The 14599-nt window shown below is 37.6% G+C and overlaps 1 protein-coding gene and 1 pseudogene across 1 annotated transcript in view; one reads left to right on the top strand and one right to left on the bottom strand.

Moving 5' to 3' along the window:
• Positions 1-14599, top strand: part of SLC9A7 (solute carrier family 9 member A7) — a 1149612-nt gene that overhangs the window by 1035381 nt on the left and 99632 nt on the right. The window lies entirely within an intron of this gene.
• Positions 3206-4136, bottom strand: LOC126945623 (mitochondrial fission factor-like; annotated as a pseudogene).

Raw genomic sequence — 14599 nt, 5'->3', positions numbered from 1 at the left:
TACTGTCCTACCTCTGGGTTATATCAACTCTCCAGCTTTGTGTCATAATCTTATTCGGAGAGACCTTGATCACCAAGCTTCCTCAAGATATCACACTGGTGGCAGGGGCAGGCGTGGGGTGCTGGTGGCGGAGAGGCCCTGGGCCTGGCCCACAAGGCCATTTTTCTCTTCTAGGCCTCTAGACCTGTGATGGGAGGGAGTGCTAGTCTGACATGCCCTGGAGACAATTTCCCCATTGTCTTGGCTGTTAATATTCCCATCTTTCTTTCACCTGTGCAAATTTCTGCAGCCTGCTTGAATTCCTCCCCGGAAAATGCGTTTTCTTTTCTACACATGGTCAGGCTGCAAAATTTCCAAACCTTTATTCTCTGCTTCCCTTTCAAACCCTCTCTTTATGAATGCACATGACTGAATGTTTTCAGAATCAGCCAGGTCAACTTTTGAATGCTTTGCTGCTTGGAAATTTCTTCCACCAGATACCCTAAATCATCTCTCTCAAGTTCAAAGTTCCACAGATCTCTAGAACAGGGGCAAAATGCTGCCAGTCTCATTGCTAAAGCATAGCAAGAGTGACCTTTGCTCCAGTTCCCAAAAAGTTTCTCATCTCTATCTGAGACTACCTCAGTCTGGACTTCATTGTCCATATTGCTATCAGTATTTTGGTCAAAACCATTCAACAAGTCTCTAGGAAGTTCCAAACTTTCCCTCATCTTCCTGTCTTCTTCTGAGCCCTCCAAACTGTTCCAATCTCTGTCTGTTACCAAGCTCCAAAGTCACTTCCACATTTTCAGGTTATTTTTATAGCAGTACCCCACTCTGCCAGTACCAATTCTCTGTATTAGTCCATTTTCACACTGCTATAAAGATATTACCCGAGACTGGGTAATTTATAAACAAAAGGGGTTTGAGTCACAGTTCCACATGGCTGCGGAGGACTCAAGAAACTTACTAACATGGCAGAAGGCAAAGGGGAAGCAAGGCACATTTTACATGGCAGCAGGAGAGCAAGAGCACAGGGGAAACTGCCAAACACTTTTAAAGCATCAGATCTTATGAGAACTCACTCACTATCACAAGAACAGCCTGGGGGAACCGCCCTGATGATCCAATCACCTCCCACAAATTCCCCTTCTTGACACATGGGGATTACAATTGGAGATGAGATTTGGATGGGGACACAGAGCCAAACCATATCAGTGTTGTTCAAAGAAGAGAAGTTTTTGACATCTAATTTATCTACTTTTTTGTTCTTTTTTTTTTTTTTTTTTTTTTTTTTTGAGACGGAGTCTCACTCTGTCACCCAGGCTGGAGTGCAGTGGCCGGATCTCAGCTCACTGCAAGTTCCGCCTCCCGGGTTTATGCCATTCTCCTGCCTCAGCCTCCCGAGTAGCTGGGACTACAGGTGCCCACCTCGCCTGGCTAGTTTTTTGTATTTTTTAGTAGAGACGGGGTTTCACTGTGTTAGCCAAGATGGTCTCGATCTCCTGACCTCGTGATCTGCCCGTCTCGGCCTCCCAAAGTGCTGGGATTACAGGCTTGAGCCACCACGCCTGGCCTACTTTTTTTATTCTTTAGATTTTTTAAAAATTTATTTTTAATTGACTAATAATTGTATATATGTGATTCAATGTGGTGTTTTGGTATATGTTTACAATGTGCAATGATTAAATTAAGCTAATTAACAAACCTACACCTCACATACTTACCTTTCCGTGGTGAAAACATTTAAAATCCACTATTATGGCTATTTTTAAATATGCAGTATATTATTATTTATTATAGTCACCATTCTGTACAATAGATTACTAAAGCTTATTCCTCCTGTCTAAGTGAAATTTTGATAAGCTTCTTTCATTTTCTCATCCACTCCCATTCTGAGCCTCTTGTAACCATCATTCTGCTCTCTACTTCTGTGAGTTCACGTCTTTTAGATTGACTTGTAAGTGAGACCATGTGGTATTTGTCTTTCTGTGCCTTGCTTATTTCACTTAACATAATGTCCTCCAGGTTTATCTGTACTGTTGAAAATGACACAATTTCCCTCTTTTAAAGGCTGAATTGTATTCCATTTTGTATCTATACTGCATTTTTAAATTGTTTTACTTTTAAGAGTACCATGCTTTTTATATTGCCTTATTAAGGAAATCTTTTCTTTTGTCTCCTTATAGACTATTCATAATTTTAGCTTTTATTTGAGGTTTATGATGCATTTCTAATTAATTTTTGTGTATGGTATAAAATAAGGGTTGAGATTCTTTTTATTTGCATTTGATTTCTAATTTTTTTTCAGCACCATTTCCTGAAAAGACTACCCTATTCCTACTTAATTACATTGCTCTCTTTTAAGAAAATAAATTAACCATATATGCATGCGTCTATTTCTATTCCGTTGATAGGTATGTCTATCCTCATGCCAATATCACACAATCTTGATTACTAAAGACTAAAGTTTTATAATAAGACTTGAAGTCAGTAGTTTAAGTCCATCAACTTTATTCTTCTTTTTCAAACCTTATTTGGTTTTATTTTTTGGTTGACAGTTTATTAAATATACTACATTTGTACTTAATGCTGTAGTTTTAAAAATTATTCACACATGGACTTAGTAAAAATGCACTTTATAGAACACCAACTGCAAGACCAAAATGAAAATAAGAACACACTTATTGCACATGTATTAGATAAACTGCTGAAATGTTATGAATTAATTTAACCTGTACATGTGCTTAATGAAGGTGATCATGAAATATTAGGTGGTTTGATTTACTTAAATTTGACACCAGACCGTGACTTCAAAAGTGTTAATGTTGAAATGTAGATGCAAAACCATCTATTAACAAAATCGTTTAATCTATTAGTCTTTGAAAAACAGAATAAAACATTGTTTTTCTTTTTAAAGATACTTTCCGAAATCCATTCTCTATGCACTCGTTCTCCCATTCAAAAAGTTAGTTGTGCAGGCTGATGAGGCAAAAAAATCAATTCCTTTTAAAAAAATCCTAACAAACTAGAGCCTACTTACAAAACATGCAAAGGGAGAATTTTAAGTAGGTATTACTGCAGAACTGGTTAAAAGTGAATACAGCTGAGTGACAGAATATACCTTTCCTCTGACAATACAGGTCCTTCCCCCTTCTCTCTGGAAGAAACACATCATTGGGGCATGGACTATATAACAGCATAAAATGCAAAGACAGAAACAAAGAAGTTTGCAAGTTCTCTATATTTCTAGCTGTTGAGGCCGTATGTTTAAGAGCTGAAGTTACCTCTAGCGGCGAAACCAGAGCCAGGTATTAAGCAGCCAGAATCCTATGGTAATTGAATACATGACCATTTCTCTCTTGGCACGTTCTTTGTTCTCCTCTTCTAGATGTTGTAAGCGTCTATTTAGTTTGATTATCTGTCGTCTTAACGAAGCTGCACCTGCACCAGTCACGTCATCCAAAGTTCCTTCACTTGTATCTAGGTTTGAAGTGCCATACCTGATGTTGTCACGATGCAGATTAGAAGTGGTAGCAGCAGACCTGCCATTCTGCACAGGTCTGCGATTTTCACCCATCTCATTCACGATATGCTGGTAAGCCCTACGAGTGGAAGACTGGATAAATGACAGAATGCCATGAACAGAGGAAAGATTAGTTCTATTTTCGGGTAACATCTTGGGAAGACAGATCCAAGCTTCTTATGGTGATGGTGTCACGATGAAATAACTCCTGATCAACTGTCTATTTTGGCCAACAACATTTTCACTCAAAGAGCAGTCTCTTTTTAGCTTGCCAACCACACAGATTTCTTCATTTTGAAGGGTTGAAGGAGGTCTTTCTAAATCCTGAAAATCTGGTGGTCTTCCACTTGAAGTACATGAAGTGGTGGTTTTAGTGCCAGAGGTTTAAAGGGAGTTGACTGAATAAGATCAAGATCCACTGGTCTTCAAAACAGAATGTCTCCGTTGTTCTCTGCTGTAACAATCCTCTCTAGAACCTGCATCATCACATTAGCATTTAGAACTCCTTCTTGGAATTCTTGTTCCAAGTCACCATTTGATGATGCTGACTTAATTTTTCTGGGACCCTCATTTGCTGACTAATATCTTTATTGTATTCCATTTCATACTGAAATTCACTAATTTCTTCCATCTCAGCACCAGTAGGAGAAGGAAGTGCTTCCCTACTCACCAAATATGTACCAGCTACTACTTGCTATTTGGCACTATCTGCTCCCTTGCTTCATATTAAATGCTTTAATTTCATTCAAAGTACATGTGCTGGGTTTAGAGCCACTTTTGTTCCTCTGGGCCTGTAGAGAGTTCTCAGTGAGAGCTGCCAGGGTGGGTGCTCTCAGGGGCCATTAGCAAAATGCAGGAAAGAGCTAGGACAAAGCACCTGTCAGGTTGGCCTGTGGCAGACTAGGAGAGCCTCATGTGGTTATTTTAGATACTTTATAATTTAATATAAATTTTACAATAAGGTTTCCAACTTCTATGAAACAACTTGGTGGAATTTAGATTGTGATTACATAAAATGTATCATCTATCTATCTATCTATCATCTGTCTATCTAGATATCCCTCTCTCCACCTCTACTCACTACTCACTATGACAACTTTTTCTTTACTGCATAACTGTGCTTCCCCTGGAATAAATACTTTTCTTGTTTCTTTTGTTTCCTTAGTTTTCTATGTATTTACACATACTTTTGCTTCCAGACTCTTCTTCATTCCTTCTCTCAATAAATTTGAATACATTAGATATTCCATCAGTTTTATCTTTTTAAACAGAAATATCTCTCTTTTTAAAAATTATTATTATATTTTAAGTTCTAGGGTACATGTGCATAACATGCAGGTTTGTTACATATGTATACTTGTGCCATGTTGCTGTGCTGCACCCATCAACTCGTCAGCACCCATCAACTCGTCATTTACATCAGGTATAACTCCCAATGCAAACCCTCCCTGAAATATCTCTTAATAAACCTCTGATCTGCTTAAATATAGACAGCTTGCTCCCTAGGCCTGTTGAACACTCTCATCCTATAATCTCCCTTTGCCACCATCTCGGGTTTTTTTTTTTTTTTTTTTTTTTTTTGCCACCTTCTTGACTTGGTTCCCCTGTTGCCTTATATATTCCTCTTCCTTGGTTTACCATCTTTCTTAGTGACCACATACTCTAGTAGTTTCCCCAGAAAGAGGGCATGGGAGGTAAAATTTTTAAGACTATATATAATATATATATACTTAAAATATATATATATATGTTCTTTAAAAAAATACATATATGTGTGTGTGTGTGTGTGTGTGTGTGTGTGTGTGTGTGTGTGTATATATATATATATATATATATATATATATATATATGAGACAGAGTCTTTCTCTGTCTCCCAGGCTGGAGTGCAATGGCACGTTCTTGGCTCACTACAACCTCTGCCTCCTGGGTTCAACCGATTCTCCTGCCTCAGCCTCCTGAGTAGCTAGGATTACAGGCATGAGCCACCACGCCTGGCTAATTTTGTGATATTTTTAGTAGAGACGGGGTTTCACTCTGTTGGCCAGGCTGGTCTCGAACGCCTCACCCCAGGTGATCCACCTGCCTCGGCCTTCTAAAGTGCTGGGATTACAGGCGTGAGTCACTGTGCCTGGCCTTCCTTCGAATTTTGATCACATTGTTCTATTGTTTTCTAGCTTCTAGCATTGCTGTGGAAAAATAAAATACCACAGCCATTCATTATCCTTTATGTAAAAGCTGAGTTTTTGCTGTTGCTGTTTCATCTCTTTCTCTTCAGAGAGAACTTTTATTTGACCTAAGTAATGTAAAACTGCCTTGATGCAGCTCTATCTTCCTTCTTTGTGATAAGCCCTTTCAAATGGAAATTCAAGCTTTTTCAATTTTGGGGAAGATTCTGGAAATTATTTTGTTGCTGATGTCTTCCTTTCTGTTTTTCCATCTTATGTTTGTGGCCACAGGAATAGAAGAGAGGGACAGCTGTTGGTCTTTTCCGTAAGTCTTATAGACCTATATGCCTCTTAAACTATCTACATTTCATCATGACTTCAAGAAAACTAAATTATAAATAAGAAAAACAACGAAAACTTAAAAAAAATTTTGTAAAGCTTAGGAACTCATAAGTATACCTCAGCAAATGATTTTAGTTACTTCAATTTTCTTCCGCAAAATTAACACAGGTTATTCAGATTAGTATCTTCGGAATGGATTATTTTTGCCTTCATACTTATACTTTTTGGTCTATTTTCTGAGATGCTTTCCAAACTCGTATTGAATTTTTATATTATTGCCAACGGCTCTTCAACTTTTTGTGTATTCCGAATGTTCTTTCCTCGTACCATATTGTTCTAGTTTCATGGATACAATATATTATCTCTCAGAAGATATAAGTAATCCTTTTAAAAGTTTTCTTCTCTCTCCAAAGTTTGTTTCTTGTTTCTTTTCTTTTCTTTCTGGTTGTTTTGTTCACTTTGTTTCATATTTCTCATATCTGATGACCCTTGACTGTCTGAATACATCATACAGCTTTGTACCAATGAGTAGGGTTTTTCAATTGTGGGAGACACTATAATGTGATTTGCCTGATCTATTTCATCAGAAAATCCCTAATGCCAATATCTCTTCTCCCCAACCACCCCAACTCCTGCCTCCCACCCAGTTGGTCAGGTTCCAAAATGAAGACCTTTACAATAGCTTATGAGCATCTGGGAAACTGAAAGAGATGAGAAAGCTGACTGTGTCAACATTTAATAGGCAAATTTCCCCCTCTCTATAATCAACTGTGCCTGGTGTACCTTAGTCCAAAGACCCGCTGTCCTCATTCGCTACAAGAAATAAACCTTCAGTCTCCTGTTAGGATGAAGTAGGATCAGTGTCGACTGCTTGGAGTGGAGGAGGCACTTTGGGACCCCAATTCTTCTTAAATAGATTTTCAGTGAAGTCTCCTGTTTTTAGCCTTACTTTAACTAGCATTTCTACAGCTGCCACCAATTCCTAAGCTGTTAGGAAAAAGTTCTGAGGTGCAAACTGAGTTGTTTCTGGCTTTCCTGCTGCCGGCTTAGAATTCAGCTGAGTTGAGCCTTTTAGGTCAGTTACCATCTATCCATCTGTTTTCTGGCTTCCATAAATTTATTACTGTTGTCTTCTCTCTCTTCTCTTTGTTCTTGTGACTCTATGACAGATGTAAATGTATTTGTTCAGTTGGTCATTGTTATTCAGAACAGTGCTCTCCTTTTAACTTAAATTTATGATAATATTCATGTGTTTTCTAATGCACTTGTTTCCTCCCATTATTCCTGCTGTCCGTCTTTCACCTCAATGTAGCCATATATTTAAGTGTTAAACCTCATTCATGATGCCCACATAATGTTATAAATGACAGTTGCAGAATCCAGTACAACTGTAGGAAGAAACCATATATGTGTGTGCATGCCTGCACACATGCACACATAGGTTAGATTAAACTCCTGGTTTATTCAGGCCGGAATGTAGAATCTTCTTGGAAATAAGGTAGCTACCTTTCCACTGCCTGTGCTAGCATCTCTTGGAAGCTTCTATTAACATTCAACATGCAATCTTGGGTTTTTCTTTTGTTTTTTTGATCTGAGGAATTCATTTTTTGACTATGTCACAGTACCATTGAGGAAGCATTTACACAGATAATGTTTTTCCTTAGAAGACAATATTTAGATATATTCTGGAACATTAAAGACAATCTAGAGGGTAAATGTGATAATGATTCTTTAGCTAAACTCAGTGTCAGCAAGATTTATGCTTATTTAAAGGATAAAACAGAGTGAGTGCCCAGAAGTCCCTGGATAATCTCTGTATCCTTCTTCTCAGTGTCCTGGAAAGCCTATTTCCCCATTAGTCCATGCACAGGTGTAATACAATATCTTATTTTTTTTTTCTGGGGTGGCTCTGATCGTGTTTTTGGTCAAAGGATCATCTAGCATTAAATTTTAGAACAGTTTCCCAAATGTGTGACTTGGTGTTGATGGAATATGGCAATGTTGATGTCCAGAGGAATCTTGGTATAGAAGCCATTTATTGCTCTGGCAACCATTAATATTATCTGTGGCATCACACTTTTTTAGTCCTAAGCAATTATTGACCCATGTAAGTCATGCAGAAACTTTCAGTTTTAAAGAGTATGCTTTCACCCTCGATGTTCTGCCAAATGGTCTTTCTCCCAGGAATACATTTTAGTTTTATGTAATGGAGCGCAGTAGGACTCTGTTTCCTATGGGTTGGTCTAGTTATAGAAGCTTCCAAAAATGTCATAAGGTGCTGGAGACCTTCATGTGGTCTTATAGAAGGTGCTGCAAGGGCTACAGTGATTGGTACAGCCTACTTTTGGAGAACCTTTTTTTTTGTTTAGCATCTAAATGGCAAATATAAGTGAGTTCAAAAAGACCTATAAGCCAGGCACTGTGGCTCACACCTGTAATCCCAGCACTTTGTGAGGCTGAGATGCAGGGATCACTTGATGTCAGGAGTTCAAGACCAGCCTGGCTAATGTGGCAATAACCTGTCTCTACTAAAAAATACAAAACTTAGCTGGGTGCTGTGGTGAATGCCTGTAATACTAGCTACTTGAGAGGCTGAGGTGGGAGGATTGCTTGAACCTGGGAGGCAGAGGCTGCAGTGAGCCAAGATCACACCACTGCACTCCAGCCTGGGCCACATAGTAAAACTCTGTCTCATAAGAAAAAGACCTATAATTAGAAACAAAGTGACTTTTTTCTGTTTCTGTAAAGAATATCCTTACTGTTTTGATAAGGATTGCATTGAATCTGCTTTGGTTAGTATGGACATTTTAACAATTTTAACAATATTAACAATATTAATTATTTAACAATATTAATTCTTCCAATCAGTGAGCATGGGATATCTTTCCATTTATTTGTGTACTTTTCAATTTCTTTCATCAATGTTTTATAGTTTTCATTGTGGAAATATTTCACCTTCTCGGTTAAATTTACTCCCAGGTATTTCATTTTTTTATAGCTATTGTAAATGGAATTGTTTTCTTGATTTCTTTTTCAGATAGGCTGCTCTCTCTATATAGATATTCAGATATATACTATCTATTAATCTAATATTATTAATGTTGATTTGGTATTCTGTAACTTTATTGAATTCATTTATTAGTTCTAACAGTTTTTTTTGGTGGAGTCTTTAGGATTTTCTATTTGTAAGATCATGTCATCTGCAAACAGGAATAGTTTCACTTCCTCCTTTCCAACTTGGATGTGTTGTATTTCTTCCTCTGGCCTAATTGTTCTGGTTAGGACTTCCAGGACTATGTTGAATAGAAGTGGTGAAAATGGGAGTCCTTATCTTGTTCCAGATCTTGGAGGAAAAGCTTTCAACTTTTTCTAGTTCAATATGATGTTCACTATGGGTTTGTCAAATAAGGTCATTATTATGTTGAGGTATATTTCTTCTTTACCTAATTGGTTGAGAGTTTTTATTATGAAAGGGTGTTGAATTTTGTCCAATGTTTTTTTTCATCTCTCGAAATGATCATATGGATTTTGTTGTATGGAACCACAAAACACCCTAAATAGCCAAAGCAATCTTGAGCAAAAAGAACAAAACTGGAGGTATCACATTACCTGACTTTAAAATATACTATAAAGCTATAATAACCAAAACAGCCTGGTACTGGGATAAAAAATAGACACATTGACCAAAGGAACCAGAATAGAGAGCCCATGAAAAAATTTACACATTTACAGCCAACCGATATTTGACAAAGATGTCAAGAATACACATCGGGGAAAGGACAGTCTTTTCAATAAATGTATTGGGAAAACTGGATATCCACATGCAAAACAATGTTATTAGGTCCTTATTTCTCATCATATGCAGAAATCAACTCAAAATGGCTGCATATTATTTCATGGTATATATGTACCACATTTTCTTTATCCAGTCTGCCATTGATGGGCACCTGGGTTGATTCCATGTCTTTGCTATAATGAATAGTACAATAATGAACACATGCGTGCATGTGTCTTTTTGGTAGAATGATTTTTTGGGGGGCTGTATATACACAGTAATGGGATTGTGGGGTCTATGCAGCCATAAAAAAGAATGAAGTCATGTTCATTCAGCAACATGCATAGAGCTGCAGGCCGTAATCCTAAGCAAATCAAAGCAGGAACAGAACATCAAATATTGCATTTTGCCACTTACAAGTGGGAGCTAAACATTGAGCTCACATGGACATAAATGTGGGAACAATAAACACTGTGGACTATTAGAGGGTGGAGGGAGGGGGTGGGTTAAAAAACTATCTATTGGATACTATGCTTACTACCTGGGTGATGGGATCCGTACTCCACACCTCAGCATCACACAATATTCCCATGTAACAAATCTGCACATGTACCCCCGTATCTAAAATAAAAGTTGAAATAAAAAAGAAAAAAACTCTAAAGAAATAAACACAAAATGGATTAGACTTAACCGCAAAACCTGAAACTATGGAACTACTAAAATAAACAGGGAAAATGCTTCATGACATAGATATAGAAAATGATTTTTTGGATAAGACCTCAAAAGCACAGGCAACAAAAGCAAAATTGGACAAATGGAACTATATTAAACTAAAAAGCTTATTCGTAGCAAAAGAAACAATCAGCAGAGTGAAGATATAACCTACAGAATGGGAAAGGATACTGGCAAACTATACAAACTATGGGGGCTAATTTCCAAAATATGTAAGGAACTCAACTCAAAAGCAAGAAAACAAACAACACTATTAAAAATTGGCAAAATGCCTGAATAGACACTCTGTAAAGAAGATATACAAGGGGACAACAAGTATATAAAAAATGTTCAGCATTGCTAATCATCAGCGAAATGCAAATCAAAACCGCAGTGAAATATCGCTTTATACCTGTTAGAATGACTATATCAAAAAGACTATTACAAAAAGTGTTGGTGTGGATGTGGAGAAAAGGTAATTCTTACACACTGTTGGTGTGAATGTAAATTAGTACAGCCACGATGAGAAACAGCACTGAAGCTCCTCAAAAAACTAAAAAGAGAACTACCATATGATCCAGCAATACCACCACTGGGTATATATCTAAAGTAAATAATATCAGTATATCAAAAAGACATCTCCACTCCCATGTTTACCACTATTCGCAAGAGCCAAGACGTGGAATCAACCTAAGTGCCCATCAACAGATAAGTGGATTAAAAAAGTGAAATATATATATATATAGAGAGAGAGATAGATTTATATACATGTATATGTATACACATATATACACACATATGTGTATATATACGTATATACACACATACGTATATACACACATATGCCCATATGCCATGTATGACAGCACGAATGAAACTGGAAGATATGATGTTAAGTAAAATAAGCCAAGCACAGGAAGATAAATACTGCACGATCTCATTCATCTGTGGAACCTAATAAAGCTGATCTCACAGAAGAGGAGAGTAGAATGGTGGTTACCAGGGGCTTGGGTGATTGCAGCATGGGGGGAATTGTTGGTCAAAGGATATACAATCTCAGTTAGACAGGAGGAGTAAAACAATTGTACAGAATGGACAAATATATAGAAAGGGAAACTAGACAAGTGACCGCCTGGGGTTGGGGGTTGGAAGGGAGAGGATAGAAGGGAGTGGAGAGAAATAGGGAGTGACCACTAACGGTTATGGAGTTTCTTTATTAGATAATGAAAATGTTCTCAATTTGATTATGGTGATGGTTGTACAGCTCTGTGACCATACTAAAAACCATTGGATTGTACATTTTAAATGAGTGAATTGTATATTATGTGAATTATATCTCAATAAAGCTGTTGAAAAAGAAAGTGAGAGTGTTTCATCAAGGTATAAATAGCTAAATAACCTACATTTATTCATAAAATAAAGCAATATAATAAGTGTGACCAATCTATGACTGAATGTTATCTTTTTTTTTTTTAAATTGCCACTTAAAATTTCTGTTTAAATAAGTACCTTTTTTTCCTCTTTGGTACAGAGATGATAAATCCAGACATTTTTGCACCAGCAGAGCTTAGTGAGCTGTAGCCATTGTGAAAGCAGCCACCGAAGGGGATTTCACCCGTGAGTCAAGGAAAGCCGGACTCTCATGCCCTCAATTTTATTCCTTCTTTGAAATTTCCTTTAGCAAGTTTATGTGTTTTACACCTTTGGCAGTAGAGTCAAAGTTAAATAATCAACAGTATTCAAGTCTTGAGGCATTTAGTCCTTTTTGCAAATTGGATTTTTCTCATTTGAACTCTCAGCTCAGATTCAAGGAGTTCAGTCTAAGTCTGTGCTCTCACATTAAGGAATAAGCAAAGTTCATTCCCATGTTGTTCTTTTCTATAGGATGGCTGTTACTAAGTTAATATAATTCTTTTTTTTCTTTTTTGAGACAGACTTTCACTCTGTCACCCAGGCTAGAGTGCAGTGGTGTGATCTCAGCTCACTGCAACCTCCGTCTCCCGGGTTCAAACAATTCTCCTGCCTCAGCCTCCCGAGGAGCTGGGATTACAGGCGCCTGCCACTATGTCCAGCTAATTTATATCTATATTTAGTAGAGATGAGGTTTCACCTTGTTGGCCAGACTGGTCTCGAACTCCTGGCCTCAAGTGATCCACCCATCTTGGCCTCCCAAAGTGCTGGGATTACAGGTGTGAGTCACCATGCCAGGCCAAGTTAATATAATTCTTTTTTTTAAACAACTAGTATTATATGTTTTAAGAGCCTGAATCAGAAATGTAAGAAAACCCTCTCAAATCTACATTTTTCAAACTATTTAAAGAGAACAAACCCAGACTCAAATTTCAAGATGACATTTTTTAAAAGACTGCACAAACTACATTTTTCTGCTGCTCTGTAAGAGGATTTTTTTGTAACTTCTTAATGTCTGTTATGTGGCTCACATGGCTTTTGGCCAAAGTTACCGTTTATGCTTATACTTCATCTCTTGTAGAAATATTCTTGCCTGCCTTTTCAGTGCCTCATCCACACATGGCCTATGATTAATCACTATTCACATTTTAATTAGTTCCAAGACTAAGCATAGAATTGAAGAAAATGTTTAATCCTAACATATACATCCCAGTTGATGGTGTGCATTTCCAAAGTTGTATATCATATTAAGAAAAGACCTGAATGAAAAGGCAAAAATGGATTTCTTTTTTGAGATGGAGTCTCACTGTGTCACCCAGGCTGGAATGTGGTGGCGCGATCTCAGCTCATGGCAGCCTCCACCTCCCTGGTTCAAGCAATCCTCTTGCCTCAACCTCCCGAGTAGCTGGGATTACAGGTACCCACCACCATGCCCGGCTAATTTTTAAATTTTTAGTAGAGAAGGGATTTCTCTATGTTGGCCAGGCTGGTCTTGAACTCCTGACCTCAGGTGATCCACCCACCTTGGCCTCTCAAAGTGCTGGGATTACAGGTGTGAGCCACTGCGCCCAGCCAAAAAAGGAATTAAAAAAAAAATCTAAACCCTGATGCCATTCGCTGGAAGATTTATGGCTTTAAAAATTCCCTCTATAGTCATTTGACAATCAATTTTCTCTCTGGTCTGGATTGCACATGCTAAAGATATGTTTAGAGTCTTTGTGCTCCTTTCCAATATTACAAGGACTCAGTTGTGTTGGTTTGTCGTTTTAAGGTCCTATTTTCCAAACAACCTCATAGCTGAGAAGAAACTAAAAAAATTGAATATTGAGTCTGAAACATATTTTATAAGTTTCTTTTAAAGCATACGACCTTCTCAAACTCTTATAGGTCCAGAGATGCCAGCAATTTATAGTAATAGATCATCTCCCTCATTTTACAGATGAGGGCACTGAATCCCAGCTAGTAAGCCAAGATATGTATCTGCTTTTGGCAAAACAACTTTAAAGGATGTAAGCAATAGCACGAATGTATCAAACCAATGTGGCAGTGAAGCTCTAATTTTGAATTATTTTTTAGCACACAATAAATGTGAAGAAAAAAATTATATATACACACACACACTATGTACATGTATATGTAAATATATTTGAGTTTCAGAAGAGGCTTAACTAACTGGACTCTGAACATTCCTAGTCTACGTTCTTAAGAGTAATACCAACCAATGAATATGAGGTTTGAATACTACCCAAATTTTGTAAAGAACTTGCTTTGAGAATTCAATTCTACAGACATTTATAATGCCTGCCATGTGCAAGGCACAGTGTCAGATGCTAAGAAGGCGTTGCATTTCCTTTAACAAATAATCCCAAAATCTCAGTAACTAAACACTTAGGTCACAGTCCAATGCATTTAGCAAGTGTTGGCAGGATGACGGGGTGATCCAGGCTTTATCCAATCTGGTGGCTTTATGTGACAGACTAGATTCTCACCAAACCCAGCCAGTGTTGAAGATGGCAGAGTAAATTAGTTAAGGTAAGTTATACACAATAGTATGCTGAGACAGGTTTGTACAGGTTCACAAGAGCCACTGATTAGCATCTCTTTCCAACTCCAAGTTCAGTAAATGTTGAATAAATGATCACTTTGGTAGCTTGAAAACAGCCATGGTGGGAGGATTTACATCACAGAAAT

The sequence above is a fragment of the Macaca thibetana genome, chromosome X (assembly GCF_024542745.1).
Source record: "Macaca thibetana thibetana isolate TM-01 chromosome X, ASM2454274v1, whole genome shotgun sequence".
NCBI lineage: Eukaryota > Metazoa > Chordata > Mammalia > Primates > Cercopithecidae > Macaca > Macaca thibetana.
The sequence above is the reverse complement of the archived record's forward strand: the minus strand, read 5'-3'. Positions and strand labels throughout refer to the sequence as shown.